At 39.7% G+C, this 16,062-nt stretch overlaps 1 pseudogene; it reads left to right on the forward strand.

The window, feature by feature from the left end:
* Positions 1-8,186: 8,186 nt before the first annotated feature.
* Positions 8,187-8,342, forward strand: LOC142424260 (mitochondrial import receptor subunit TOM5 homolog; annotated as a pseudogene).
* The last annotated feature ends 7,720 nt before the right edge of the window (positions 8,343-16,062 follow it).

Consider the following 16,062-nt stretch of genomic DNA (forward strand, 5'->3'; position numbering starts at 1 on the left):
AATACTCAGTCTGCTTTTAATTTTCTAATGGAGTCTATTGAAACTGGAAACCATATGTCATAGAACAAAAGTTAGATGCTCTGTTGGGGTTAAAGCAAAGAGGTGTGTGTATTAAGGAATAGCTAGAGTTTGAACTGAGGAAGCACAGAGTGAAACTAAGTGCTTCAACCTGTCGTACCATCCTGCCGAGGATAGAATTATATCCACATTCTTGCTAGGAAAAAGACTACATTGTTCAAAATTTATGCAAAGACCAAGACCAAAGATGCACAAATGAGAGATTTTGCCTAACTTCTTCAGACTAAAAGTAATCAAACAATCAGATGCAGTGCTAATTACTGGTGATTGAAATACAAAAGTTGGAAACAAAAAAGGATCACTAACTGGAAAATATGTCGTTTGTGAAAGAAACGAAGCTATAAGAGCTATAATAGAAGTTTTCAAGACCAATGACTTCATACCTTTACTAAATAACATAAATGCCAACTATACTCACAGGCCTTGCCAAATGGAATACCCAAAAACCAAATTGATCACACATGTGGAAAGAAGTGATGGAGCAGCTCAAAATCACCAGCCAAAACAAGGCCAGGATTCAAATTGTGGAACCAATCATCAATTGCTATTTACAAGTTCAAGTTTAAGCTGTAAAAAATTAAAACAAGTCCAGTGGAGCCCAAAGACCACCTTGAGTATGTCCCATCTGGATTTAGAGATTATCTGAAAAACAAATTCTATGAATTGAACCCTAGAAGAATTACGGGATGATACTAAAGTCATCATACACAATGAAAGCAAGTGGTCATAAAACAAGCAAACAAAACACCAGAAACAAAGACCAAAAGGGATGTCAGAAGAGATTTTGAAACTTTCACTTGAATGTAGAGTAGAAGAAATTATGAATGGAAGAAATTGTGACATAAAAGAGATGAGCAGTGGTTGCAAAGGATGACTCAAGAAGCCAATGCAAACCATTATAATGAGATGTTCAAAATTGTGGAATTAGAAAACCACAAGACATCAGTAATCGTAACATCCAGCTAAAGGAACTGAAGAAAAATTAAAACTCGTTTCAGTATTCAAAAACTGCAGGACAACATTTGGAATGCCTCAGGAAGCATCAAAGATGGAAAAAATACACAGAGTCACTGTGCCAAAAAGCATTGGTCCATGTCCAATCATTTCAAGAGGTGGCATATAATGAAGACCAATGGTATTGAAGGAAGGAGTACCATCTGCCACGGAGGTACTGGCAAAACGCCAGGCACCTGGAAATGACGAAATGCCAATTGCAATGTTTCAACAAACCAAAGCAGTTTTGGGGTGCTCAATGATTGAAGCCAAGAACGTTGGAAACTAACCTCCTGGACAACTAACAAGAAGACATCCTTGTTTATGCCCACTCCAAAGAAAGTTCACCCAATGGAGTGTGGAAATTATCAAATAAAATCACTTGCAAGTAAAATTTTGCTGTTGACAATTAAAAAAAATAAACATTGAAGGGGAACTACCAAAAATTTAAGCAAAGAGGAGACTGAGGGATATCATTGCTGATAACATATGGAAATTGGCAGAAAGCAGTTTATCTGTTTTATTGACTATGAGGTAGACAAGCGGCCATCTAGCTCAGAAGCAACAAAACCCAAATGGGAGAAGCACACCAGCCTGTGTGACCACGAGGTGTCAAAGGGATCAGGTATCACGCATCAAAACACAAAAAATCATATCATTGTAAATGAGAGGAAATGCGAAGTAGGGACCCAAAGCCCATCTGTAGGTAACTGGACACCCCCTTACTGAAGGGTTGCAGGGAGAAGACAAGCCAGTCAGGGTGCAGTGTAGCAACAATGAAACATACAACCTTCCTTTACTTCTTAAAGGCTTCCTCCCTCCCCCTCCCCCCCATCATGATCTGAATTCTCCCTTGCAAGTCTGACTAGACCAGAGGATGTACACTGGTACAGATAGGAACTGGAAACAGGAAATCCAGGACAGATGATCCCTTCAGGACCAGTGGTGAGAGTGGCGATACTGGGAAGGTGGAGGGAAGGTGGGGGTAGAAAGAGGGAACCGATTCAAGGATCTACATATAACCTCCTCTCTGGGGGAAAACAGAAAAGTGGGTGAAGGGAGACGTCGGATAGTGTAAGATATGATCAAATAATAATTTATAAACTATCAAGGGTTCATGAGGGAGAGAGGGAAGGAGGAAGGGAGGAAGAATCAGGAGGGAGAGGGAAAATAAGGAGCTGATACCAAGGGCTTACATGGAGAGCAAATAGTTTTGAGAATGATGAGGGCAATGACGGTACACTGTGCTTGACACAATGGATGGATGTATGGATTGTGATAAGAGTTATATGAGCCCCCAATAAAATGATTCCAAAAAAAAAAAGAAAGAAAAGACATTTGCCTGAGTGGATCATGATAAATTATGGTTATCTGTGTGAATAATGCAATCTGCAAGCACTTCATTGTGCTCCTATAAACCTATACATAGAACAAGACTCAGACATGGAAGCAGAACAAGGGGAAATTCCATGATTTAAAATCAAGAACGTTGTGTGTCAGGCTTGTATCTTTTTACTCAATCTGTATGCTGAGCAAATAACATGATGAACCAGACTGCATGGGGGGAAAAACCCCAACAACAAGATTAGACGAAGACTCAGGAATATCCTGCGATATGCACACGCTCCCTCCTGGCTTGCTGGAAGCAAAGAGAACTAGCAGCACTTACTGATGAAGATCCGAGATGATCACTGTCAGTATAGATGACAAATCAGCATAGAGATAATACATATCCTCCCAACTAGACCAAGACAACATGCAGAATCTAAATTTTAGGTAAATGATGGTTCCCCAAGAAGGGATGTTTTCAGGAAGTTTCATAGCTGCAAAGATTGTAGTTGCGTTATGACAGACGATAACCTCTATCAATGTGAAAATCTGAAAATCAATATTAACAAATGAACGATATTTGCAGTCATCTGAAGGTGGGAATTACATAAAATCTAGTTACCTTTCAAGTATAGATCCATAAAGGAAAGGACATTTGTTAGGTGGGAATTGAAGACATTTCCTGGGGTTATGGTGATAGGAAATGGAGCAAGTGGAAGCAACATAATTGGCAACTTTGAAAAGATTCTTCCACTTAAGAATTTTAATCTGTTCATCCTATTCTAGGTGGGACTTGTGGTGAAAGAGTGCTACATCACAGGGATAAGTAACAATGTGGGTAGAACAGGCATTAGACTAGGCCCTATCAACAATTTAGCAATGGGATCTTGAAATCATCCTGCTTGTTTCCCTCTATTAATTTTCTTAGTGCCTCTTCATTTCTGGTGTTTAAAAACTGCTCTAAAGATGACTCATAGGACTCAAGTTCAGCAGAAACTAAAAACAAAACCAAGAACAAATCCACTTCTATGTGGTTGCTTTTGACTCAATAGAGCTCTACTTACGGTTTATGAGGTCATTGTATTGATAGGTGCCATCTTGTCGGTTCCAACTAATAGCACCACTGTGCACACAGAAGTAAACATCCCTCCACTGTACCTTTCTCACCATTGCAGGTATGATTGAGCCCATTGTTGTAGCCACTTTGTCAATCCATTATGTCTTCTTCTTGCTGAGCCTCTACGATACCAAGGATAATACACTCTAGGGACTGACCTCGTCTGATAACATGTCCAGAGTACTTGAAATGAAGTCTAGCCATCTTTTCATCTAAGGAAACTTCTGCCAAAAGAAAAAGGAAAAAAGATTAGAGAGGAAAGATCTATTTGTTCTTCCGGCAGTCCAAGGTACTTTCTCTACTTGTCAACAACACTGTAATTAAAATGCATCAATTCTTCTCCATGGCCCTTATTTATTGTCCAGTAGTCAAACAAAAGTGTTGTGGCTTAGGTCAGGCACATCTTTGTCCTCAAAGTGACATCTTTGCTCTTTGATACTTTCAAGAGATCCCGCACAGCAAAATTGCCCAGCACAATGCATTGTTTGATTTTCTGACTGCTGCTTCTAGGACATTGATTGTGGATCCAAGTGAAATGAAATCTTTGACAACTCCAACCTTTTCTATGTTTTTCATGATGCAGTCTACTGGTCCAGCTGTGAAGATTTGTGAGTGTACGTGTTGTTGTTGTTGTGTTACTGAGTTGTGATCCTTACCAAAGGCTGCAATCTTTGATCTCCACCAGCATGCGCTTCAAGTTCTCCCACCTTGGTTCCAGCAACCGAAATTGTGTCCTCTGCATATTGCAGGTTGCTAGTGAGCCTTTTTCTAATCTTGATACTGCACTCCTCTTGTCAAATTATTTGCTCAGCAGACAGATTGAATAAGCAGGGTGAAGGATGTTACTCTGACACACACCTTTCCTGATGTTAAACCATGCAGTATCACCTTATTCTCTTCAAATGACTGCCTGTTGGTCCACATACAGATTTCTCATGAGAATAATAAAGTATTCTGGAATTTCCATTCTTTGAATTATTATCCACTGATCATTATGATCCATTGGCATAGTTGAAAAAACATAAGTAAACATATTTCTGGCATTCTCTGCCAAGATTCATTTGCTGCCAGAAACAACTTCCCTGGTGCTATGGCCTCTTCTGAAGCCAGCTTGAATTTCTGGTTGCTCACCATTGATGTATTGCTGCGAGTGTTTTTGAATGATCTTCAGCAAAATATTATTTGCATGTGACATTAATGATAATGTTCAATAATTTCCACATCCTGTGACGCACCTTCTTTGGAATGGCACAAATTTGGACCTTTCCTGTGGGTTAGCCGCATAATTGTATTCTAAATTTCTTGCCACAGATGAGTGTTTCCAGCATGTCATCAGTCTTCTTTAAATACCACAATTGGTATCCTGTCCCATCCTTGAGCTTTATTTCTATCACCAAGGCCATATTTTCCAATACTAATCTTTTGCTTTACTAATTTTTGTATTTTAAGCACCAAAAATTATCCATGCCTTTTGATTGCATGTTTGAACCATTTCATATTGAAGAAGTTAGTGAATTTAGAAATTCTTCAATTGCTTCCACTGGCTTTTGTGATTGGTTTGTAATTTGAATAATAGCTACATTAATTGGATTTCCTTATAGACATACGGATATTACCCTAGATGAGTACTGTACCTCAAAACTGATCTTAAAATGTTCTTTTGAAGATGATTGTGAGGCCATGCCTCTTGCCTCTGCCATTCCGAGCAGAGTAATCCACATGATTCTGACCCCAGAAGTGTCATAGGAAAATGGCATCTTTTCTATTCTGGGTTTGGGTAAAGTCCACAGGAGAAGCTAAGTGCTCCAAGCGTCTGGGGGAGAGGTGAGCTCCCATATCGAAATGAGGGAACGTGAATACATGCCCTGTCCTGTGGACTCTGGGGTATGTTGAAGACAATAGTGAGTTAAAATTTGACAAGGCGAACCGATTTATCTTCAAACAGAGACTCCTTGGAATTAGCCTAGCAAATAATTTTCTGAAATGTCTACCTGTACTTAACATTTTGAGACCTGCTGCACAAATGTTCTTATGAGACTATGGTCACAAACACTTCTTGGCAAATGTTTCTTCTCAACCCTGCGTTATTTTCTGAGGGTGGTTAAGGTTACGGAAGAAGTTATATGTCACTAGGGCTCAAAATCTCCTGCTCTGTTCTTTAAAAGTTAGCAAGGAGGACCTAGGACAAGTCAATGTATAATGACCAAGAATGGTAGCCTGCACTGCAAGCAGCTGTCTCAGTTATGCCTTTGTGTTTGAATGCCCTTTCATACATATTAGTAAACCTTTACTTCTTAATTTATCAACCAAGAAAAATTCATTTAAACATAAACAATAAAAGGAGAGCATTCATTTATAATTTCTTCTACTTGCTCTTCTGTCCTCCAACCCCAGTGTGTGATAACATTTTACATATTTTGTCTAGATGTATACCCTGATGTTTCTTAAAGTTCAAAAGTATTATTTTGTAACCTAATATTAAATGTTAATATTTGTTCATTTGGCTTCTTCATTTCTGAAACATTGATTTTCATGTGTCTCTTCATTAGCAGTCTTTTATAATCAAGTTGCTTAATTGTTCAAGCACTGCTGGACATTGTCAACATTAAAGGAGAAAGTCTTGTGCTCTGTGAGGAGGGAAAGAAAGGGAGTTTCACTGAGAAAAAGAATGGTGGCAGCCGGACCCAAACAGGTAATACGACATGTTCCACCTTCAAGTGGAGAGAGGTTCCTTATCTGTAGAGAACAATGAAATGATTGTAGATAAAAATGTTTTATCCTGAAGTCCTTTGAAATATAAGGATTAGATACTTGGTATGGGTGGCATGCGTTATCCTTTAGTTGTGAGATGAGAGCTGGTAAGGTTACATTTGATTGTAGGATTGTAGGCTGCTGTTCATTGTAGTGGACTCCAGGGGAAAATGGTTTAGGCGTTCTTCTCAATATATACCCTAACTGATTTTGTTAGTTAGGAACACTTTCTTTTGAGAACAGTTGTTTACATCTAACTCACTCACACGTTGACCGTTTCTTTCCTAGAGAATGCATGTTGGCTCCATCAGTCTTAGTTGGCCATGCATACCTCCAGTTTGATACTTTTTATGGTTTCAAACTCCAATTTGAAATACTACGTAAAAGTATGTCAAAAGGTATTGCTACAAAATCACAGAAATTTAAAAATTAAAACATCAAATGTGAAGTTATTATTTATTGACATAGCCTCCAACTAGAGCTACACACTTTGAAAGTGGTTTCCCACTAACAATTCTTCTAAGAATTATGAATTATGCACACTTTGATTTACAGCATGTTCCAAACAACCATTTGAGAAATCTCAAATCATGTTCCTTTTCACCACCTTTGAGTTTAGGGAGCAAGACTACAGCATGAGAATGGGTGGTTTGGAGTTTCCCAATGAAAGTCTTGTAAAATAGCCCTGAACCCTCAAAGAATGAGCAGATGCATTATCACGATGGAAAACATTCCTTGGCACAGCTTTCCTGGCATTTTTCTCACCGATGCAGTTCCAAGTATATGAAAACATCTTTCTAATAAGCCCCTTGTATGCCCTGTATCCTTCTAGAAATTTTACTAAGATACTTTTCTTTAGGATTTCTCAAAACAGTTATTACAATCTTTGGAATTGATCTCTTTTCCTTGAATTTAGCTGGTCCAACAGACACCATCGGAGTTCACTGTTTTGCTTGGATCTTGCTGTTTGGATTGTATTAGTAAATCCAGATCTTGTCTCTGGTTATGATTAATTTTATAAATTCATCTGCATTGGCTTCAATTTTACTTAAAGACTGGGAAGATCAGCCTTTTGCACTAGCTCATGAGTGTGCAAGGCTTTTGATATTCATCTGCCCAAAAGCTAATGTAAGCCAAGGTTCTATGCTAAGAATTGAAAATATTTGGCCACGTGAGATTCCAACTTCAGGAGCTATCCTAACAGAGGCAATTACATAGCCTTCCTCCGTCAGTTTGAGGGCTTTCACTACAGTTTCTTCTTTGTTAAGGTTGATGGTTCTTCTTTGTCTTTGTGGTCTGCCTGATCTTCCCTACACTGCTTGGTCCATTTTTTAAAAAAATGCGTTTTATGTGGGATACAGTATTGTAAACTTAACCCAAAGACTCTGTGACTTTATGAGATTTACACCTGAGTTTTGTTGAAAATTAGATCTCAATCCTGACCTCAAAATCACACCACCCAACCCACCACAGCACAAAATCTCCTTTCTTTTGAAAGCCCAAAACCAGACTAAGACAAAATTTATTACTGAGAGAACCTGTCGGAAGCCGTCAACTGATCATAGAGACAGGTTTAGAAAGATTTTGTTTGTAATAAACCCATGTATGCACAAACTGGAAAGCCAATCACAAGACTTTTGGACTCCTCCTTGTTATCCTGAGTGTTTCATGCTTTTAAAGGTGTTTGTTCTTTGCTGCCTTAAAGTGGAAGCAATTAGCAAAAGGGATAATTAAAGACTCCGTATTGCTTCCAGTTTATAAAATGATTGTTTGAAAGTTTGTCTTAGAAAACAGTCAACCGAGAGATTTGAGTAAAAGATAGTGAGGCAGGTTTGAATATTTATTTTTAACTATAATGCCCAGTCAATATGTCAAATAGAAAATCAAGGTCAGGAGGAATCCCTGAAGCCCAGCCACGATGTTTCGGATCGAGGGCCTCGCGCTGAAGCTGGACCCCGAGGAAATGAAATGGAAGATGTGCGAGGACGTGGTCTCCTCCATACGGAACTTTCTTATTTACGTGGCCCTGCTGTGAGTCACTCCATTTATCTTAAAGAAATTGGAGAGTATATGAAGACTTGGCATCGCCTGAGAATATGTGATGTGAAGAACTTGGTTCCAGTCTTCCCAGCTGCAAATGAATAGACCCCGAAAGATATACCAGACTCTGATTGAATGGACTTAAAAACTCTGCTTGACAAGAATACGTTTTTTTTTTCTTTTCTGGTGACTGACTGATTATATAAAATTAATTGGGTAATGTGAAAAGATTTCTTGTGGTATCGCACCCTTTTGCCTCTGATACTCTGCCTTCCGTGAATGTTGATGTTATTATTATTACATCTTGTCAAACTTCATTTTCTAGCAAGTATTCATCACCAGTGTCTTCAGCAGGTCTGTCTTGACCGCCATCTCTGTGGACCTTTTTGTTTTTGTCCAGAATGTAGTTGTGAAGAGTCCATGACAGTTAGATACATTTTGTGGAAGTCAGCACAGAACCATAATGCTATTTGACCACAGAGCCGTTAGTCTGTATTTTTTTAAAATAAATGTATCAGTATGAAAAAAAAAAGAAAATCAAGGTCAGTAGTCAAGGAAAAAGAGCACAGAGGGAGGTAAAGATATTATAATAGTTGACAGAATGGAATAATTGACTACATTAGAAAAAAAGGTCATCAAAAGGGAAAATATAGGTAGTAAATAGATTTCTATGCGTTTTGATAAAAGAATACAAGTAGAAGGGGTGCCAATTTAGCAAGTAATATGATCAAAAACAGAGGCAAAAGGAAAGCTAGGGTAACTCAATGTTGTAGAAGGGAAGTAAAATGTTTCAAAATTAAAAATAAGCAAATCATCAACCTGTGTACATTTGTGAATAGGAAGTCTAATAGGAAGTTTAAGAATGTTTAGTCACAAGATCTCCTTTACTATCATTTTTAGGTTCCATGGAATCAGTTCAACTGGTGTGCAACAGGACAAAGCACTGTGCAGTCTGGCTTCATCTCCTCAACTTATGTTTGAGTTCATTGCAACCAGTACATTACAGAGTTGCAACCACTCTGTCAACCCATCTCTCCCAGGACCTTCCCCTCCACCCCTTATCTCTGCCCCTCTACTTTCCTGAACATGCTTTCCTTTTCCAAGGACTGCTCTTTCATGAGAAGATGTCCCAATGCATGAAAAGAAGTCCTGTCATTCTCTCCTAATGAAAAGTCTGCTTGTCCTTCCTCCATCACAGATCTGTTTGTGCTGCTGGCAGTTCCCGTTATTCCCCATGTTCTTGACTAGCACCGTCATTCAACTGCATTGATTATTCTCTAGTCGTCCTGATTCATTGTCCAACTTTCACATGCTCATGGTGCAATTGAAAATACTACAGTTTGGGTCGGGTGCACTTTCATCCTTAAAGTGATACTTTTGCTCTCTAAGACCTTAAATCGATCTTGTACAGCAGATTTGCTCATTTTAATACGTGGCTCAACTTCTTCACTGCTACTTCCATGAGCCTTCATTGTGGATCCAAGTTAAATGACACGTTTATAACTTCCTTCTTCCTTCTTTTCTTAATTTATTGTGATGCTGAGGATTGACCGGCAGCTCCCAGTCACTGTATGCTGCAAGCCTTTTTGAACGGAAACATTTACTTACATGGCTATTAATGATATTGTTCGATAATATCTTCATTCTGTTTCACCGCCTTTCTTTGGAATGGGCACAACTATGGATCTGTTCTCGTTGCCTGGCTGGGTAGCTGTCTTCCAAAATGCAGAAGGTAATAAGTGCTTCTAGAGCCGCATCAATTTTCTGAAACATTTCGCTTGGTATTCAATCAACTCCTGGAGTCTTATTTTTCATGAATGCAATGGGACTGCTTCCTTCGATGTTATCCATTCTGGATCTTATGCTACCTTTTGTAATCATTGAGCTTGACCAGTTCTTGTTAGTACAGTGATACAATACAGTTCTTTCATCTTCTTTTGATGCTTTCTTCATTCAATAGTTTGCATCTAGAAACTTGCAATCACTCAGCTAACTCAAGGCATGACAGGCTATCAAAAGATATTGCATCTGCAGTCTTAAAGGTTTGATGTTAAGCAAGCGACCATCTAGCAGAGAAGTAACAAGCCCACATGGAAGAAGCACACCAGCCTGTGTGATCATGCAGTGTCAACGGGATCAGGTAACAGGCATCAGAAGATCCAAAACAAAAAAAAACACATATTGTTGAGAACAGGGGAGGGGGAGTTGGAGTAGAGACCCCAAACCCACGTGTAGACAATAAGACACCCCTTCCCACAAGGCTCACAAGGAAGGGAGGAGTATCAGGTGCAGTATAGCACCAATGAAACACACAATATTCCTCTGCTTCTTTGAGGCTTCTCATGCCCCACTATCATGACCCTCTCCTACTTTTCAGTTCTGGCTACACCGGAGTATGTGCACTGGTACAGATAGGAGCTCACAACATGCAGAATTCAAGTCAGATAAACCCCTTTGGAGCAGAAATAGGAGTAACGATACTGCAAGAGTAGGAGGGAGGTGGGGGGGGAAGGGGAGGAAGGAGGAACCTATCACAATGATCAACGCATACCCACCCCCAGAGGGATGAACAATAGAAGTGTGGGTGAGGGGAGACAGCGGTTAGTGTAAGATATGAAAATAATAATAATTTCTAATTTATCAAGGGTTCACAAGAGTGGGAGGGTCGGGGAAGGAGGGAAAAAAGAGGAGCTGATACCAAGAGTTCAAATAGAATGTACATGTTTAGAAAATTGTGAAGACAACATATGTACAAATATGTTTGATACAATTTATGTAAGGATTGTTATAAGTATTGCAAGGGCACCCAATAAATCTTTTAAAAAATTCCATTACCCTCCAAAACAAACAAAAAAAATTTCTTCCCTTGTTTCAGCTTGAGATATGCTGAGTATGTTCTTGTGCGCATTTCATATAAAATTTTATTCTGTTTTCTTGAGCTTCCTTTTGTTGTTTTCAGTTTGCCTCTTTCACTTAATCATTTTTTCCATTCAACTTAGACAGTAATGTATGCTAAGCATTAGTAGTTAAGGATTAAAGTCTTTTTTAAGATCATTTTTGGTTTTTGCTTTATTCCCTGTATGTTTAATGACCTTTTGCTTTCTCAGTTGTCTGATGTTCTTGATGTCATCCCACAACATGTCTGATCCTCAGTGATTAGTTTATCAAATCTGTTCTTCATATGACCTGTAAACTCAGGTGTGATATGCTCAAAGTTACATTTGGACTCTTGTGGGCTTGCTTTCATTTTGCTTGTCTTCAACCCAAACTTGCACATTACCGATTCATAATCTACTTGAGAGTAGGCCCCTGGCCTTGTTTTGACTGATGCTATTAAATTTCTTCGTTGTCTCTTCCTACAGATACAGACAATTTGATTCCTGAACATTCCATTTGGCGATGCCCAAATGTACTGTAGTCATTTATGTTTCTGTAAAAAATGCACTTACAATAAAGAAGTTCTTAATATTGAAAAATTCTAACATGTTTTCTCTAGCTATGTTTCTATCACCAAGTCCATATTTTTCCTACTGATCCTTCTCTATTTCCAACCTTTGCATTCCAATCAATAGTAATTATCAATGCACCTTGATTGCGTTTTTAATCCATTTCAGACTGAAAGAATTGGTGGAATTCTTCAATTACTTCATCATTGACTTTGGTGACTGGTATGTAAATCTTAATGAAAGTTGTGTTAGCCAGTCTTCTTTCTAGGTGTATATGTATTATCTGATATAGACAGCATTACACTTCAATATTGGTTTTGAAATATTATTTCTGAATATGGATGCAATGATTTTTCCCTTAAATTTATCATGCCCAGCATGTTAAACCATATGATCATAGGACTCAAAGTGGCCATTATCAGTCCATTTAAACATACTACTCTTCAGGATATTGACCTTTACGAGTTCCAGTTCATTTTTTAATAACTTCTAAACTTTCTAGAATCATAATTGTACATTCTGCTATCCAATTACTAACATATGTTTGCAGCTGGTTCTCCTCATTTTGAGTCACTGCCTGCAAAATTATTTTAAAGTAATTATTTAAAACCAAATAAGGTGGATACTAGGATGTTCCAAATGATTTTACAAATGCTATAAAATTACTTACTACTATTGAGTCAATTCTGACTTGTAGTGACTCTGTAAGACAGAGTTGAAACTTCCCCTGTGGGTTTCTGAGACTATAATACGATGTGGGAGTAGAAAGCTTCATCTTTTTCCTGAGGAATGGCTACTGGTTTTGAACTATAACCTCATGGTTAGCAGTCTGATGAGTCACCTACTGCACTCCCAGGGCTCCTTGGTATTACCCAGCACTTTGCTTTATTATAATCCCTCATGCCTAGGATCCTGCAATTAGCTGAAATATCTTGCAGAACCCAATAATTGTAAAGAAAATGGCTATCACGTGGTTCAAAAATTCAAATATACTTCTGAAAGCTCACCATTTTACAAGGTTCCAGAAGTTGGTGAAATCAAGTCCACTGAAAGGCCACAGTACTAGCATCAAGAGCCAGAGGTCAGACAGAAGCGCTCTGATGCAGAGTCCTGAGCCAGAGGGGGCAGTGTCTGAAAGTGCAAGCAAGTCTTGTTAGCTTCTGCACTCGTTCCATCAGAAAGGGGGTGCTACAAACATGACTTTGATGGATGTGTGATTTTTTTACTTTCTGCAGATCATAACCCTAAGGAGACTTGGGTCACACACACCCCTCCTCCAGTAAGGTGAGGACTCAAAATCTACCCGGCCTTCTTCTCATTGAGGGAGGAGCCCTCATGACACAGTGGATTGCTTATTGAGCTTCAAACCGCATGCTGTTTAAGTGGCATAGTGAGTTATGCATTGAGTTGCTAGCCACAAGTCAGTGATGCAAAACCATTAAGTGAAAAAAATGAGGCTTTCTTCTACTCCTGGAAATATATGCAGCCTAGAACATGCAAAGAGTCAGTTCTCTTCTGTCTGATAGAGTGTACATTGGAATCATCTAGATGGCAGTGAGTTTGTGTTGCTGTTGCTGTCGTCATTTTAAATCGTGTCTCATTCGTATAACAGCTTACTCCCTCTAACATGGGTTATAAGCACAGCTGCAAAGGCTAGAAGTTATAAAATATCTTAAAAGGGAGGACTATGGTTGGAAAGGCCATATGAATTTATTAACTACATCTCAGACCCCATCAGCAAATGAAGGTCCAGAAAGCTTTGCTTCTCCCATATCCTTAAAGTCAACTTTACTTTGAGAAGGCAGCTCTCCCAAGTTATATTTTGTGCCTCCCAACATTAGGGACTCATGCTCTGGCATTATGTCAAAGAATGTACGTCCACTACATTCTTAGCCCCTAAGGTTTTCAGGGGCTACTTCAGAACTGGAATTCCCCCTGATTCTTTTTTTTTCTGGGCTTACCCTGGAAGTTCCCTTGAAGCCAGGGCATCATGTGTATTCCTGCTGGAATTTCAAATACTGCCTGCATAGCTCCCAGGCTCACAGCAGCATGCAAGCTCCCTTGTACGTTAAATGGACAGATGAGCCCAGATCTCTACTCATTACTTTTAATCATAGCTGTAGTTAAAAAACAGATGGAAATGAGAAAAAGTATCTAGTCATTGTGTTTGTACCAAAATGCACATGTGTATGTTGGGAGAAAGAAATATAATTTGAGAATAAAAACTGAAATATGTAAAAATCAGGGTGCTCTTTTCCTGATTAATGTATCTCAATTAGGTTTCAGAGAATTACTGGAGAAAGGGAATAAAAAAATGAAGGCTTAACACAGAAAATAAATAAATAAAATACAGTTAAACGGTTCATTAAAAATAACCCTCTCCATCAGGTTACTTACCCTTCAGATCTAGGTACTGATCTGACTGACTAAGAAAAGGAGAAGGAGATGTCTGGGAAGATGGTGACGGAGTGACAAATACCAGAGGGACTCCACAGAATTCAGCCCAGGAGAATTGCTTAGAGGGAAATTCCACACTGTGGGAATGCAGGAGGAGCATCATAAAGATAAGTAGGGACAGGTCCACGGGGTTTTGAGGGTCTGGGGACTTTTGTCGTACCACAGTGGAGGCCAGCTGGGGCTTGGCCTTGGCCCCAACATTGTCCCTGCCGGGAGCGAGACCACTTGGATCCCATAGGGGGCTTGGTCACAACACAGCCACAGTTTGCCACCACCTGCCTCCGGGAAGGGACTGGACCCTTGCAGCTCCACAGGCAGAGATGGGGTTCAGCTACATTGTTACTTTTGCTTCCATCTCTCCTCTTTATCCCCGCACAGTCAGTCTTAGAGGGCTGGTCAGGGGTTTTCCTCAACACAGCCACAGCTTGCCACAACCTCCTCAGGTGGGGACTAAACCCTTGCAGATCCATGGGCTGGGAGCCGTTCTCAGCGACATTGTTGCTTTTATTTCTCTCTCTTCTCTATATCTCCCCACAATCTCAGCTGGGTTACTTTTTCATTTTATTTTCTCCTCTTTGTCTCTTTCCGGTTCTCTCACACTCCACTGCTGACCTCCAGACCACTCCCCTTAAACTAGGGCATTTATGCCTGTGCCACACCCAGCTAAGTGAGCTCCACTCTGTTCAGAAAGCCCAAGGCTGGGGAAATCCCTGCCGACATCCACCAGGGTATACTCTGCCCAACTTCCTAGTGGGGAATTCCTGCCTGTGACCCTGGGGGGGGGGGGTGTCAAAGGAAGCTTGGTCAACACTTGTCAATGTTCTAAGCAGCTGCAGGAACCTCTGCCCAACTTCTGCAACATCAAAGCAGGCAACCCACCAGCCTTCTGGGTCACTCCCATGACCCAGAAGAAAGCCACAGAAGGATAAAGTGGTGGTTAATTCCATAGGGAAATTAGCTGTAGGAAGTTCGAAGAAGCATTCCTACAAGTCTCCCAGAGAAAGCCAGTGCTCTTCACTCCTCTAAATCAATGCAATGCAAAGAGCCATCAGCCCCAACAACCTCAACGAAAAAAAAAAAAACCAGGAGAAACAAAAGGCAATGGCAGCGGATGTCCAGAACATAAAGACATGCATAGAAGAAGCAGACATTGAGCTGCCACAGAAAGAAAATTTCAGAATACTGCTTGGAGTCATACAGGATACGAGGGAAATAATAAAGAAAAAGGATGAAATGATAGAGGAGATAAAGGCCATACACCAAAGGGAAATACAGGAGATTAGGGAGGAGATAACAAACACCCGTAGCAGAAACACAGACCTCAAGAATCGACTGGAGGAAGCAGCGAACCACATCAGTGACTTAGAGGACAGCCAAGCAGACTTTAATAAACGTGAACAAAAATCTAATAAGATTATCAGAGAAGCTGAAGAAAACCTAAGTGCTTTGTCTGATGCTATGAAGCAAAACAACTTTAGAATTATTGGATTACCAGAAATTATTGGATTACCAGAGGAAGACACAACAAAGAAGTCATCTGTAACACTAGTGAGAGAATGCTTGGAGAAAAACTTCCCCAGCGAAATGAATGAAAACCAGGCAACCATTCAGGAGGCTGAAAGAACACCAACTAGACTGAATCCCACAAAGAAGTCACCAAGGCACATAATAATTAAACTATCCAACTAAGGAGAAAATCATGAGTGCAGCTAGGGAAAAACAAGCAATCACATAAAAAGCTTCCCAAATAAGAATATGCCCAGACCTATCAGCACAAACTATGAAGAAGAGGAGAGAATGGAGTAACATATTCCAAAAATGGAAGGAAAACAATGCAAACCCAAGAATACT

The sequence above is a fragment of the Tenrec ecaudatus genome, chromosome 13 (assembly GCF_050624435.1).
Source record: "Tenrec ecaudatus isolate mTenEca1 chromosome 13, mTenEca1.hap1, whole genome shotgun sequence".
NCBI classification, from domain to species: domain Eukaryota; kingdom Metazoa; phylum Chordata; class Mammalia; order Afrosoricida; family Tenrecidae; genus Tenrec; species Tenrec ecaudatus.